This window comes from Pinus tabuliformis, chromosome Q (genome assembly GCF_031772625.1).
Source record: "Pinus tabuliformis cultivar Carrire ecotype Pingquan chromosome Q, CPIR1, whole genome shotgun sequence".
NCBI classification, from domain to species: domain Eukaryota; kingdom Viridiplantae; phylum Streptophyta; class Pinopsida; order Pinales; family Pinaceae; genus Pinus; species Pinus tabuliformis.
The window spans coordinates 496,035,089-496,051,889 of NC_142296.1; positions in this window are offsets into that span (position 1 = coordinate 496,035,089).

Here is a 16,801-nt window from a genome sequence, read left to right on the forward strand (position 1 = left end):
CTTCATGTTTGGGACTTCTACGTAGGGCACCAACCACCCATCACTTTCATCCATGATTCAACCATGTCATCATCGAAAATTGATCCATCTGTCATATCTGGCCTTCCTTCATGCCATGTTTCTTTCTTCATGCCATGTTTACTTTAAGGATCTTTAATCCTACTACATGTGCATCAGTTGTGGAAGACCTCCATAGATCTTCCCTCAATAGCCCTGCATAAACCCATCCAAATATTTTTTCAAAAAATAAAGGAATGGACATTAACATTACCTTTGTGATGGTCTTTCATCATGAAACCTTCTAGTTTTCATCCGCATCCTGCATACATATCAACACATCTCCTAAAGATATATATTGTCAAGGGTCTCTTTCTTTTTCAAACTTCATCAGAGTCTTCATATATTTCATGGAGATATCCTAGTCAAATCTTTCTCGGTCTTTTAGATGTTGATTTATTTTACCATGGTTGCATATTACATGATCTCTTCCTTCCTTTCTTCACACGCTTCATTCCCAAGAGCTTTCAATCAGAGTTATTCAATTGTAGTCAACCACCTCATACTTCATATGAGGACGTATTGTGTTGATTTCATCTAGTGAATGTGTGACCTATACATTCCTGCATCCCTTTGAGGGAGGAGATCCTTTCTTTTGATCATGCTCTTAAGATAGAGCATGATATTTGCAATCATATGACATGACTTCCATAATATCAAATGTAAGCACACATACCTCATTTTTTCTTTGGGTCATCCAGACTTCCTGCAACAACTTCCTTGATTAAAAGAGCTTCAATCCCTTGATCTACTTCACCTTTTATGTCATCATACCATCATTCATGAATTCCACAAGTTTGGAATTATTGATGAAACACTTGCTTCCTTTCTTGATCGGTGAACCTTTCAATGAAGATTCCATCAGACAATCTTGAGGATCTAGAGTATCCCCATCAGTAGATGCTCCTTTTTGACAAATGTATGATGAACCTTATACTAGATGGCCTTTCCACTTATGACTCCAATGAGATTCCCAATACCTATATTCTTGACTTCCATAGATTCTAAGCATCTTTCTTGTTTTTCTATGATGATGTCTCGAGCTCTTGCTTTCAATGCTTCTATGATGCTTTGATGCATCCTATTGTTTTAATTAGTGAATCATAATAGCCATATCTTACAACAAAAGACTTAGGAACTTGAAAAGAACTTATGTGAGGAAGACTCTCTCAGTTACTTCCTCTTTCTTAGAATTCTTCTTTTTAGATTCCTCCACTTCCTAGGTGATGTAGGATTCTTCTCTTCTTCTTTTTTTATTGTCCTTCTTGAGCTTAGGACAATCTCTCCTATAGTGACCATATTCTTGACACCCATAGCATTGAATTTTAGCCATGTTCTTCTTCTATTTCTAAGGACCAAACTTTCCAAATTTTCCCTTTCTTTTTTTGTTGTAGCATATGCCTGATTCTGCTCACTTTATCCCACATCAGACTTGGCCTTTAGTCTAGATTCCTCAATCTACACAGTGACCATAGATCCTGGAATGGAGTAGCTTCTTTCTTCCCATAAGCAATTGAATTAAAGTTACCCCACTCCCCTGGTAGTGAATTTAATACAACTATAGTCATTTCTCTATTAGACATGACTTCTGCCAGATCTTGTAGTTGATTCATGATTTCAGATATCCTCATAAAGTATGAGGATATTCCATTTTCCCTAGACATATTTAGCTTGTAGAGTTCTTGACTTAATGAGATGACTTCTCTAGCAGTGCTTACAGAAAATAACTCTACCAATTTGTCATAGATTTATTTTGAAGTTTCATGTTTTGAGACATATGGGATGAGGGGTTCCTTGATGGATTCTATGAGAATCCTTTGAGCCCTAACTTCCTCTTTCATATAATTTGCAAGAGCTTGAGCATCTTCATTTCTTGGCTTTTTGATAGATCCTTTGACATGTTCCATCACCTCATTTTCAATGAGATTCAGATCTGTCCTTTTCTTCCATGCAAGATAGTTTGAAGCCCCAACCAATTTGTTGCTTTCCTCGCAAAAAGACATTTTTACAGATTTAAATAAGGTCATATACTTACTTGATGAGATGCTTCTTCCACTTGTTTCTTGTAGAATTTCTCACTGTAGATCAACAGATTATGCAATATACTAAAGCAAAATACTAGATCTACTTCTACAACAAACTTGTGGAAGCTTAATCGATTTTGAGCAAGATCAAATAGAACACATATAACAGAGAATGAGAAAGCAATCACACATGAACACAAAAGAATACTCTGGGGAAAGCCTCAGCTAAAAAACCAGATCTCTGTAATATCATACAAGTGGAAATATGTCCGGATTACACAAAGCTTTAGCTCACAAGCTATCCAGCTCTTAGTACAATCCCTCAATGTTGCTCATAGATTGAATAGACACAACATATGCCTTCCCTCAGCCCTCCAAGCCTCCTATTTCCTTGTGCAGTTTCTCCCGGGGTCCAATGTTGCCACCTGTGTGAATTGACCTCTCACATAACTCATCAAACTCAATGTGGAGTTTACATGTGTCCCTTTCAAAATAAAAATAGAATATTCTTTAAATAAAAAACAATGTTGACTATAATAAAAAACATAAATAAATATGATATGCATATTTAGTAAGTTTTCCATATGCCATAATATAATTTCATATTTAAAAAGAGGTAAAGTAATTAGAAGTAAAAAAATTGTGTAAAATGTTTAAACCTTATACTTTTCAAAAACATTTCAACACGAAATTTAAATAAACTATTTGAAGATATTTATCAACTAATATTGACTATACTTAAAAATATATTAATAACAAAAAAACCATTTTAATGTGCATAATGTACTTTTGCAAATTGATAATTGTCTTGTGGCCATACATTTGCAACTTCGATCTTCGGCATATCCCTGCAGTGCGATGGTGCTTAGGTCTTCGGTGGTTCACATTAATGGAGAAAGGGTACTGAACAATAGCATACACCTACTACTCTAGTCTCAGTTAGGCTTACAATTAAAAACATGAAAAAAATTGGTAACAGAGTTTTCATTTTTGTCTTCTTGCAGCAGAGCCCATACTTCTTCATTTCTGGATGAGGCTTTATCTTTAGTTTCTTTGCCATGAGGTAGTGCTTTATCATCACCTCATTTCTTCCCCTATGAAGGAAAACTTGAATTCTTATTCTCGCCCTGTTAGAATTATAGTAGGCTGGATAGGAGAATTTTCCTTCTCACTATTTCCTTGCGCAGTTTCTCTTGGGGTCCAATGCTGCCACCTGTGTGAATCGACCTCTCACATAACTCATCAAACTCAAAAGTAACTGCGCAATCTCCAAGGAATGAATTCCTTCTGCATGCAAGAGATATCCTCAATGGAATATTCATGCAACTGATAGTACACTGTCCCATCATCTGATCTCAACTGGGTCTCTGACTCAACTAACATGCATGAGTTATTATGAGAGAATATTCAGTTATCTAAAGTGCAACAGTTACATGCATGCATGCATTAACTAACTGAACTCACAATCAGTTCCACAAACTGTTGGAACTAATCTAACTTGACTTAACTCAGATAACTGAGCTAACTAATTACAACTCAAAGTACAACTCATCCCGATCTCCTTAATCAAGGGATAACTTCCTCAATCAATGGAGAAACTATTGCATGTCTTCACATAGACTTCATGTTTGATTTCCTACAACTAATTAACTCAAGATGAATTAATTAATTATTTTACAAACGATTGCTAAGATCAAATTCAAATTTTAATTCTCAATTTTAGTTCAAGGACTAACTAAAATTGGAATGTATCCCGAAATTCTATTTATAGCAATGTTATTTTTAGCACTTCTATTTTAGCATTTCTTGTTGCTATTTTCAACATTTCTTTCTAGAATTTGATGATGATATGATATTTATTCTTGAATTACTTCTCTTGGATGTATATACTTCAAGCTACCTTGCTTTGTAGATCTCTCCAACTTGATGAGGGTCTTTTTGGTATTTTGATGATGACTAGAGGATCCAAGGCTTTTGTTGGCGTAGACCTCCTCTTCGATCTAGGGTTTGATATTTTGTTGTAGACCTTGACTTCACTTTGATATCTTTCAATTTTCTTTAATCAAGATCCTTGTGTCCCTTGATAAGATTCCCTTCCTTGACTTTGTCACCTTAGCTCTGCTACCATGTTGAGAAATCTAGGGCATCAAGTATTAGGTGATTTCTCTTCGATTGATGACTACTTGTGAATTATTTTTACTTATTATATTAGGACCTTCTTTAGCTTATGTAATTATAGTCTTCTTCTTCACCAAACAACTACCAATGCATAAAACATAAAGAGACAAGAGATACATAATGTAGGCTATAATCTAGGTCCAAAACCTCTCCCACGTGAGAGGAAAACCCAAAAAATATCTTCTTCTTATAGAGACTTCAATTGACGAATACCAAGACAAAGATATAGACCTTTGACAGAATGACCACTTCAAGACCAAGTCACAAATATCCTTCTTTGTTGCTTCTCCTTTCTTACACAAGTCAACACAAGTCAAACTTCTTCCTTCGTTGTACTTCTCTGCTACCCTGAAACTTCAACCTATTTTCCACAAATTTGGAGTTTGTATTACTGCAATTTCACACGTGTAACAAGTTTGGAGGTGCTTCCTTTCTTCACTTTATTTTGAGGCTTCTCTATATGAACTCAGCTAGCAATGAAGCTGACTTGGAGACCTTTAGATAACCTTCTTTTGGACTGTTATAATACCACTACAGAAACCCTAGTATTTAAGCCACATGTGTGAGATAACTAGCCTAAAAACAATGCCAAATACTTTGATATTCCTCTTCCCTTCCTTGTTGATTAGTAGGTTGCCTTCTAGTTGACTTCGCACTCCTTCCAACTCATAATTTGACCGAATTACAGACTTGAAGATGACCGAAAATTTTGCTCTGAAATAAGGTTAGGTTGCCCTATTTATAGTGCTTGGAGCCTCATAATTAGCTGACTTGAGAGAGCTGAGCCGACATTTTTTTTTTCCCATGGAGAAAATTCGTAATTTTCATTAAAGAAGATTACATATTGTAGATGCTTGAAGCAAATGCAGAAATGTGGGCATAACCACTTACAATAACAATACTCCAAATGAAGTATCCAGAAAATCCCTCAGACAAGGCAGCAAACAAAAGGGTATGTAAGCCCCAGCAAATCTGCATCAACAGTGCCCAAAAAATAACCCCAAATGGCCAATATTGTGCCCCTGAAAACAGACCTGTAGAGGATACCCATGCTTATTACAAAAAAAAAACAGCAAAATAGAGCAGAGGTGCAGCACCCAGAAAGAAAGATCCGGCACCGAGGCTCCACATGTGGAAAAGCTCCTGTGGAGGGACAAAGAGAACAGAAGGCTCTAGATTAGGTTGCCCAGACAAGAAGGAGAGGCACGAAATGAGGAAGAGAGCAGCTAGGGTAGCCACTCCTTCCCTGATCCCTCAAACTCTTCTCCAGAAGTAGACAAAACTAGAGGTAGAACAACTGCCCCTACATCCATAACAGCCAGCAGAAACTACAGCGAAACTAGCCATTTGATGTGGCACAAAACAATACAGAGTCAGAACCTCCACACCCCTGTTCCCTCAATGCTCCAAATGAATAAGCTCGCGAGCGACCAAAACAACACCAATTGCTGCTGCAAAGGAAAAGCACCAACCAGAGTAGAGGCAAGACCGGGGGCAGAGGCGGTAAGGACAGCCACCTCGCCCCCACGCAGAGTAAAACCTAAAAACCAGAACCGAAAAATTTCAGCACCCGCACCGCAGCCTAGCTAGTCCATTGCCTGCGAGTCGTGGACGATGGAGCTTTGCGGCCGACGGTGGAAGCCATAGCCTCTGCGGCGAGCTCAGCAACCGATGGTGGAAGCCTATGGAGCGAGACAATAAGCACTCTATAATGCAATTTGGGCCCGGAGGCGGAGGCCCTAGTAGCGGCACTTCTGGAGGAGGAGCAAAACCCGGAGGCGGAGGAGCAAAGCCTGGAGCAGGCGCGATCTGAGTCGACATGTATCTTTGAGTAGGTTATTTACTCCATTTTGTAGCTGACTTGAAGGATAGGTTTTGTGCTTGGTCTTGGAGGGCTTACATACTTATTTAATGGCTCATACAAAATGCAACATGCGCAAGAAGGGTCCTTCATACCATTGACTCAATTTGACTTTATGACCAATCCTAAGGACTCACAATGGGGGTCATACTAAAAATAAAATTCCTTTCTCATGAAATCCATGAGACAAGCATTACAATAATAATTTTATTTTTCTTCTTTACATCAATTGCACAAAATCACAATTACACATGTCATTATGAAGACTAAACCTAGTTACATTTTTTAACACAGGTCTTATTATTTATGTCCTTCCTTATGTCCTTTAGCAAATGATCACTTTTTACAAGAAACCTTCTCTAATGCCAAAAAGATGATCTTCAAGTTGCCTTATCTTCACCTTAGCTCTCATACCATGTTGGATAATCTAGTAGGGAAACTTATTAAAACAATTATCCTTGTCCTTGATAAAAGCTAGTGAACTTATGTTATCTTCTTTATTCTTTGTTAAATTCTTTTCATCAACCAATTATTAATACCATAAACCATGAAGATCATAAAAGACAATGGGCACAAAATATAAGCTCCAACCCAAGGAAAAACCCCTCCAAGGGGAAAACCCAAAAATAATCTCTTCTCTTCTTATATAATCAAATTAAATGAGAAATCCAAGACCCAAATACCAAATTTAAGACCTCCTCCAAGCACCAAATCGGACCTCTAACAAATCTCCTTCAAACAAGACAAAACCTCTCAAAGTCAATGAAGGTAAACCGCTTCAAAGCATGCTCCAATAAAAGTTTCAGCCCTCTACTTCAGACTTGCAATTCGGACTTGCAATTCTTGACCTCCCAGCAACTGCATAAATTTTTTGCATGTGTGAGAATATACGCCCAAAAATCATATTTTTCCTTTGTTATTTTGAATTCTTCTTGTCTCCTTATTCTCTACTCTTCTTGCTTCCTTTTTCTTGAAAGAGATCAAACTTCAAAATTTTTTGACGGTGCTGGACCCGCCAACATGTCAGGGGATCTCCTCGGTAAGAAGTCCCAACTAGACCTCAGACTGTTTGGTGTAGGAGTCCCACAGTGGATCGAATGGTATCACATTGACCATGTTGCATGCAGAGGTAAGTGAGATGTCCTTGTTGGTAGGAAGGGTGTAACATACACAACAAGCCAAGGAAGGTGCATGAATGGTTCTAACACACGAAAGGTGGAATGAGTGCGCCCCTTGGAAACCTGTATAACATGCAGCTTGGAAGGGAACACACGAGCAAAGATGCATCACAAACTAGAAATAAGGTGAGCCAACAATCCAAAGTGATGGTTAAACCAATAACACATCTCAGTAAGATTCATACATACATATATAGAAAGATTCTATACATACATGCGTAAGCAAACATATACATATATCATTAGAGTAACCAAGTTAACTGAAATACAATAACAATATGCATGAAACATGTTGGCTCTGTTATATTAAGAAGTGAAAGTTCCAATCATACAATACAACCATGACCAACATAATGTTACAATCACTTCCGCCTGCTCCTCCAAAGAGATGTACTAGCTTTGCACTGTGGAGAATCCAAGGTGCGTTACAATACTCTCCAAGGTTTTTCTAAGATACTCCTATCGGAAGCTTGGCTGACCAAAAGCCTCTACAATGAGTTATGAGGTACTATAAATAGAAAAGGGTGGGGTGACCCTTGACATTCCCCTTTGTGACTATTTTCCTACCCTCTTGACTCTTCAACTACTCTATGACTGTTACATTCAACTATCAATACTTGGACTTCCACTTTACAAGATGTTACATACAATCTGCACATGTACCCATGTGAGACAAAATGGCTTGAGAAAGCCACATAAGACATCACTAAGACTCAGACAGTTGTGGGAAGACCAACTCTTCGACATCCTCACGATGATTGATGGTGGCGAACTGATTCCAAGCTTGGTCGTTCATGATGGTGTCCGTGCACTCAATGGTGACATCCTGCTGAAAGCGAACTCTTGCCTCTGTTGCATCTGGGTACACTGATATGGCTCCTCTTTCCAACTCATTTGATAACATGCACATCATTGTCTTGAGTGCAGTTGGACCAGCAACATAGTGATGCATAATGTATGTGCTGATCTCCAAGTGTGTGCTGGTGACTATGCACATCAACTTGTTGACATACATGTTTAGCTCCAGTCGGACTTGGTTGTTGTCTTTGCCTCTGTAATTGTGCCAAATGGGTGGGATCGCATGTGTGCGCAAAATGACATCCATGCTCCTAAAAACCCTTGCATGTGATCGACAACACTACTCACCCTGTCTGCTCCATGCCAACCATTGGATGGGTCTATAACCCGTATGGGCGCAGTTTCATCGGTTTGTGCATGTTGCGCCTCCTGTTGTAACTATTCCTGCTACAACTCTTTCTATCATCTGTGCAGCTCCTGTTCTTCCTTAAGTTGCCACTTCAACACCTACGACTCCTTCTCTGTTTCCCTCTTTGCCTTCGCTCAATCTCCTTGTCGCGCTGTCACCTCATAGCCTCAACCTCCAAATCTACTTTCATCACAAGTGGATTTGCTTAAACTGCAACTTTGCTCCGCCTCTGTGCTGTCAACAACCTTCCTCTTACATTTGTCTCACACAAGCCTGCTACCTTTTGTTGTTGTTGATGGTGCTGCTTGCTATGATGCCACCTTGTCCATGAGCAACTTGATGTCTTCAAATATAGGAAAGTTCATAGACACTTGATCGACTGCATCCCCAGTTGTGTTCTCAACGACGTCTTTGACTCTGCTCTCCTGGAAGCCATTGTACCTATGCTACTGAGAGGCAGATGAACACTTATGATATCTGGAGACATAGAAACACTCATGGCAAGCAATCTGTCAGTTGAAAACCAAAACAAACTAGAGGACTGACATGCAACATACCTGTGTGACTGTCTGTGAAGATTGCACAATTTTCACCGGGAGGCTAGGAGATTGACTGCCAAAACTGTGCAAGGCATAGTTTGGGCTGCCAGGAGGCTGACTGACTGTTGGCACTGTGCAATGTACAGTCCAGCTTGGCCTGCTGAGGACTGAAACTGCGCAATGTGCAATTTCAGTCAGCAGTGACATGCAAACCAGCAAACTGCATTGTGCAGTTTCTGGGGCCAGCAAGGCACTGCCTCCCAGAATTGCGTAATGCAAGCCTGGAGGTCAGTGTTGGGCCATACTTGTATAATTTCTAGAGGGAAGGCAGAGCCTTCACTTCCAAAAATGTGCAATGCTAGCCGGGCAAGGTAGCCCAGACCTACCGACGGGCGACTGAAAACATGAGAAGTTTGAATGCATGGTGAGATTAAGTGTAAAAAAGAGTGAATGATCATGTACGCAAATAGTAAGTGTAGGATTCAGAAAACGGGAATGCATGCATGTGTGTGAAGCGAGTAGCCGCAATGACGACCGTCGGTGCAAAAACAATGTTATGCATGTGACAACAGTGAGATGCGAATGAAAAATAAAACGATGCTTGTACAAGCTAACATACATTAAAATGACAGCAAGTTTTCATTGAAATCAAGCAGACAATACTTACACAAAGCAAAACACAAAAAGCAACAGAAATGCAGCACAAGACATGAGAAGTAGACTTACCCTGAAACAACTAAGCTGAAAGTGTCAAGGACTCCTGGTTGTGATGTGGGATGTCAGAGCTACAAGATCGATGTGAGGAACACGATCTACAGTGTTTGGTTCATAATTTTTTATAGGATCGAGTTTATGACGCGCATGCCACAAATCTAGGAAAAAGCAACACTTGGCGGGAGGTTTCTAAAATGATCTATGCATGTAACCTTCAGTTGCTAAAAATAGATCCCTTAAATCTAGGGATGCCTTTTGCATGCTGCCTTTTGCTATTTTGGGAAAAGAAACTCATGCATGCAAATCAACTTTGCTCGGTCCCGAAGGGAACCAGTCAACCTGAAGGCACATGCATTGGTCTGCGAGCCTGGGATGAAACTTTGCGCAGTTTTTGGGCTGAGCTGGGCTGGCTGTCCCAGAGGGATTGCACAATTTCTGGGGTCAGCAGGTGACTACTTCCCATAATTGCACAATTTTTGGGCTGAGCTGCAGTGATGGGTCAGATTGCGCGATTTTCTCAAGGAAGCTTATCTTACTATTTTTCCCAATTTTGGAGCTCAGCAGGCTACCTAGCAGATTTGCACAATTTTTGGAGGGAAGGATGGTTCCCCTCTAGAATTGCACAATTTTCTGAGGGAGTTGCTCAGCCAACACTTAGCTTAAGTTTGGAATGGCAGCCTGTGAAGGGAGTGAAAAAAACTGACATGCACAGGCTAGAAATCCACTAAAAAACACATGAAGCCTATGTACTTGACAATGCAAGACATTATGCTAAGGATGGTTGGTAGGGAGGCTCCAAAATGAAGCTAAGGAAAAATTTTGGAGGGTGGTTGTAGCCGCTACAACAAAAGTGTATGCAAATGAGTCTAACTCTCTTCATTTATATAGCCTTCTCATGAGGTTGAATAGGCTTGTCGTAGCCCGATTTCTCAATGGTAGGGCCAACTTGGTCTTGGAGGTTAATTTGACTTTCTAGACTAAAAAATAATATATTTTACACGTTACAACTTGTTGAAATGGGTCTTATATAAATGATAATGACTCTATTGACTCATGACAAATATTCTTTCAACTTGACAAACCCTAGGAGCATGAAATGCATGCTTGACCTAGTTGACCATTCAAATGGAGCATGAAACCCATGCTAGAAAATGATTATATTTTATTTCTTTTTTTGCTTGTTACATAATATATACATAATGACATGAATACAATGACAATTATGAAGACCGAAACTAGTTACATTTTCCAAAACTTCATACCAAATCTATTCAAAGAGTGCTTATAGCCCACTTCAAACATTATTCCAAGGGATATAATACAACCTTCAAGCTAAAGGTCATTAGGAAGTAATAATATCTTGAAAAATAACAAGTATTGTATCTTACATAACCATGCTCAAGTAAGAATCAACAACATGATTAATGTATACACACCATGCCTCGAATCTTTGTATTCATAGCCACAAGCATATATGTAAAATTGATGTTTATATGTATACACATTAGCTTGTGTACAAACATGTACAACACCTACACTCTTTCCTTGTACTTGAATACTTGTTTCTTGACTTGAGATCAATTTCTTCCACATGAGTTCACACTCCTCCACAAATTTCAAGGACATGATTCATCAATGAATGACTTTCTTTTCAAGAGAGACTTCTCTTGCTTCATGAGCATCTCATGCAATGTGACCTCCCAATTGAAGTCAACCACAAATTATTAATGTTATCCAAAGAATAGCAAGCAAGTTATGTTTCTTTCTCCTCACTTTAACTCATTCATGCATTCATCCTCATAGATATGCACTCAAGTCATTAGACATTTATATACATGTATAAATGTCTTCCTAGGAATAATAGATGAACCAATTTTTTTTTCTCAATAAAACCATAAGCCTAAGAAAATCCTCCTTCTCATGCATTCATAATATTTTTTGGGTGTTATAAACCAAATCCCATCAATTACACTTTACACCATGCAAATAGATACTTACTTCACTAGTATTCCTTCTAACATTCATCTACTTCACTTCAAGCCAGAGTGCCTTAATCTTGTAGGAGAACCATCTTAGAATTAGGAATGGTACCTTCAAGCCCAATCTTTAGGATTTGATATAGATAGAAAGGTTAAACTTCATCCCTTATTAGGGTCCTTATCCTTCTACTCATTCGATCAATCAGAAAATAGTAACCTAATCTTAACAATTCATGATGCATTACATTGAACATGTGAAGATTGCAAGTGATCTTTTCACATTAACTCTAACACCAAGGGGAGGTTCATCACAAACATACCATCTAATCATGGATTTACTCATTACCTTATCAAAGGTTGCAATTATGGCCATAACCATACTTCTCTTGTTCCGATAGTCAATCTTTAGACTCCTTCCATCAAAAGCAAATGGAATTACTATAGCTTATTTTAAGGATACAAATTCATCCTTCAATCATAAACAAATTTCCATTCAAGCTTTATCCTTTGTCCAAGTGACAATTACAATTGTAAAAGACTCCGCCAATTCATGATTTTATGTAATGCTAGTAATCACTTGGTCACATGTCCCTTCGTTACTTGAACTTTTCTAACACCTAGAGTTGTATAAGTAGGTCTAGAAAGGAAGATATTGACTCAATGGTTTATCTCTGACCCATCTAGGGCTTGTGTTGAACTCTATTTTGATACCATTTGTAACATACTCAAACATTAAATAATATTAAGGACGTGGGGTATCAAAAATTTCTCCTATGATTCTAAATTCCAAAGTCACTTTTGAGATCATGATCAAATTCTTCTCATTGAGAGATTTCCAACAACTATATTTTTTCTCAATTAGGTGATTCGAGTATGAAGTTATGCCTTTTGAATATTTTTAAAAGGTTTCTCGTTGTGACATGCATAGTTCGTACAAGTGAGATGTCACTTAGCTTATGTGGTATAATACTGTCATACTTAGTATGGACATCCTTAGAATATCACATTTATTGAGGCATTTCTCCACTTTACTTGGCTCATTGCATTAGAAAAACCTTCCTTATAACATTCCAAGTTTCTTTCATGTGTTGTTTTCATGGTTTGAAATTCATTCCTCATGTAATATCAGATCAATCGGAAAGTTCCTTTATTTTTGTAACTTTTAAAAATTTCTCCCGATTTGACACATGTGCTAATTCTTTGCTTTGTCTTTGTCATTTTCTTAACCATTGATTCTTCCTTACTCCCTATTCCTTTATCCATCTGATCAAACTCACCTTCCTCCATCTTTCCTTTACCACCCCCTTCCTTTTCGCATGTTGTATTATTATGGAAATGTGTTATATCAAATGCTGAGAGTATTTCATCATGTAGTAGGTTGCACAATGAAAACATTTCATTGTGGGATATGTAACACATGAAAACATTTGATCGTGTGATATGCCATACAATGAAATTTTTTCATTATGCAACACACTTCTTAGTTTCTTATCGTGCCAAAGTTATTTTAATTTGTGATGGATTCTCCTTGAGCTCTGTCTCCTATCACAAGCCCGAATTTTTTAAAGTGTGGTATGTCACACTGCACACAATTTTTCTTAGAATGACGTCTAACCAAACTTTACCTCTATCTCAGGAGGAACTTTCCCAAGGTTGCAACAACCATTTAGGTTATTCCACACGACCACGGGAACAAATTTTCCTTAGTTTCAATATCTAACCATGTTATGCCACATGTCCCTTCAAAACTTGTGGCTTCCACCATATCACATGAAAATTATATTCATGCAATATAACCTATATCACATGAAAATAATTTTCATATGATACACAAAAAAATTGATGAGAATGCTTCATAACACTTCCAAATTTCTTCAAACTTTTTCCCAAGTGTTTTCACAAGGTAATGCTATTTTTCAACACCCTTGGGCTTCTCCAAAACCTTGGAAAGAGGTCTTAAAGCCTTAGAATGGAATTTGTTTAAGTATAATAGAGGAGATCTAGACTCATGCCCAAGATATCTTAAGATGGAGGTCTATGGACCCATGGATTTGATGCCTTGACTCTATATAGATGCATCCTTCTAGGTATAATCTAGTAAGCTAAAGGTTCCAAAGTCCTTAATATTTTCATCTTTGAACAGTTTGTCTCATTATCAAGTCATTTTAATATTGCAAGTGGACTTCTCAGTCTTGGAGGGTTTGTAAGCCTCTGACAACATAAAAAGTTTCACCAATACATGCTTAGGGAAAGGCATGGCTCTCAAGATCTACACACATTTACATACAACTTTGTAGATGCACTATTTAACATGCTTATCAATATATTTAGCAATAGCCCCATGGACACATTTATAACTCATCAACAAGGTTATAAACAAGCCTCCAACTTTCAACAAATGTACCCTAATGAGAAGGATTTTCCTATCAATTAATCACACAAGTACTCCCAAGATAAAACCATAGTCAACAACATTTCAGTTAATTTATAAGGATTGTGGGGAGTAGATTTCATTCTCATAGAAATTCACATACAACAATTGTCTCAATTATCCTTGGGGACATATTTAATAGTAGTACCCTCTACCCTTATCAATCCTACTAAATTTAAACAAGCCTAACAATATTGTTTTTATCCCAAGCCTAAATCCTTGCACTCAAATTTGGTGGTTGTTTCAGCGCAAGATTTTAGACAGAAAAACTCAAATTCTCTAAAGTAGATGCATACACCCATGAGTGTTTATATTTAAGTATCAATTTATATGTTATGTGAAGACTACTTATGATCTAAAAACCCCAAAATCTTCTTCTTATGGAATCACACATATGGGTCTATACTCATGGATTCAAGCAATCTATAGACTAATAAACTATTAAATGTAGATAAAAAAATTCACATGCTTGGCATTAGTCTCATCAATGTATGTATGTATAAGTTTAGGAACAAGAAGTACAAACAAACACACTATGCTTATACCAATTTCCATGAAGAGATGGTTGCTCCTGACATGGTTTCCTAGATAAAAAAATTCACATGCTTGGCATTAGTCTCATCAATGTATGTATGTATAAGTTTAGGAACAAGAAGTACAAACAAACACACTATGGAGATCCTCATAAAAGAGAGAGAGAGAGAGAGAGAGAGAGAGAGAGAGAGAGAGAGAGAGAGAGAGATCCTCATAAAATTGCTTTGATACAACAACTCACCAACTTGTATTTTGACCACTTAGTCACACTTTAACATTCCCAAAAATTCAATCCAATTAGAGAGAGAGAGAGATTCTCATGACATTCCTTTGATACAACAACTCACTAACTTGTAGTTTGAACACTTAGTCACACTTTAACATTCCCAAAAATTCAATCCATTTAATCAAGCACTTCACTTCCAAAGCAAGGACATATTTTCACATCTTGATGTTCATGAACATAATACAAGGGAAATTCATTAAAACAACCAAAAAGATGACTCCACAAACTAAGAGGCATGAAATTAAGCATAACATCCATAGATTGGGGCATACAAAGGACTCCTTCTCTAATGTTAAACCTCATAAACAACATGCATAAACAACACCAATAAAGCCCTAAGACAGGAAATACGGTAATATAATTTTTGTATATGCAGAAATGCCCACCACTTACATGCATCTTATTTCTTATAGCTTTCAACATAGTCACATCTTCATACATCCAACTTCATCTTCATTAAAATATATTGAGTTTATATATGAGTTTTCAAGCCAAGTAAAGACACTTATCTAATATTTAAGATAACTCAACAAACTGATTGAGGATGAGCATTTCTCCACCGAATGATATGCTCAACTACACTTTCTTTGCTTACAAATAACTACTCACTAGCTAGACCATGGTACCACCAAAGTGAACTTGGGTAATATTTCATTGGTCCTAAGAAATTTACGTAAAGTGTTTAGGGGTAAATTTGCAGGAAATTGCTCTTTGGCTTCTAGAATTCCCATGAAATTCTTGTTGGCTCCTCCTTCTGGCTTCACATAACACATGAGTGAGCTTCTCCTTCTATAGACTCTCAAGGAGCTTCTCCTTATGTGTTTCTTATGCACTAAAAATGCCACAAATTCACTATCTTGAGTTCCCTTGATGAGCTAGAGACTTCCCACATGAAATTTTAGCTCAAACTAGAGGTATTTCTTCACTGGTTGACTTTCTTACTATAAGAACCAATCACACACCCCCTTTCTTTATTAATATTTTTCCTCATGCCGAAATTACCATTTGTGCACCCCCTCCACATTCACATGGGTCTTCCTCCTCTACATGCTTGAATGAATATCCTCATTCCCACAACTCACTATTCAAACAAAATCACGATTTCCAAGAAAAGATGAAGTTTTTAGAGGGTGATTTGAATTAACAAATCCCATCCTCAAGGTACAAATACCATTCTCTCATAATTGTGGAAGGTGGTATTTTCACCTACTATATTCAATGATCACTTGTGAAACCAACAAAGAAAGGTGGAGGATATTTTTTTCAAAATGAAATTGGGCACTACAAATAGCTTGTCAAGGTTGGCTAGGGTTTCATAGACATATTGAACTTCCTTCTTAGCCTTCTTGCTACCCCCCACTTGCGGTATCATGGCCCTTGTAAGTGCTCATGCCTTAGTCAAATGCTAATACTTTTATTAGGTGAAGAATATTAATGTTTACAATATAATTATGTCCAAGTGATCATGACTTTGTAATTAATGATCAATGTTGGACTTAAACAACAATTATTATAATTAATTATAATTTAATCAAGAGGAGGTCACAAATGGTATTTCACATAAGAGAGAGCACCAAAATGTTAGCAAATCATAGCTATGCATGATGCTACTTATTCAATAGTTTGTTTTCAACGTAGCAAATCATAGCTATCCATGATGCTACTTATTCAATAGTTTGTTTTCAACATACCTTAGATTCTTTCCTTAACCACTGAAATTAACATCATGTGATTCAACATAATTCTCATGTGACATTAGATTTGTTTTGTTACAAGCATCTTTCATTATACCCACGGAAAAGTTAATAATATC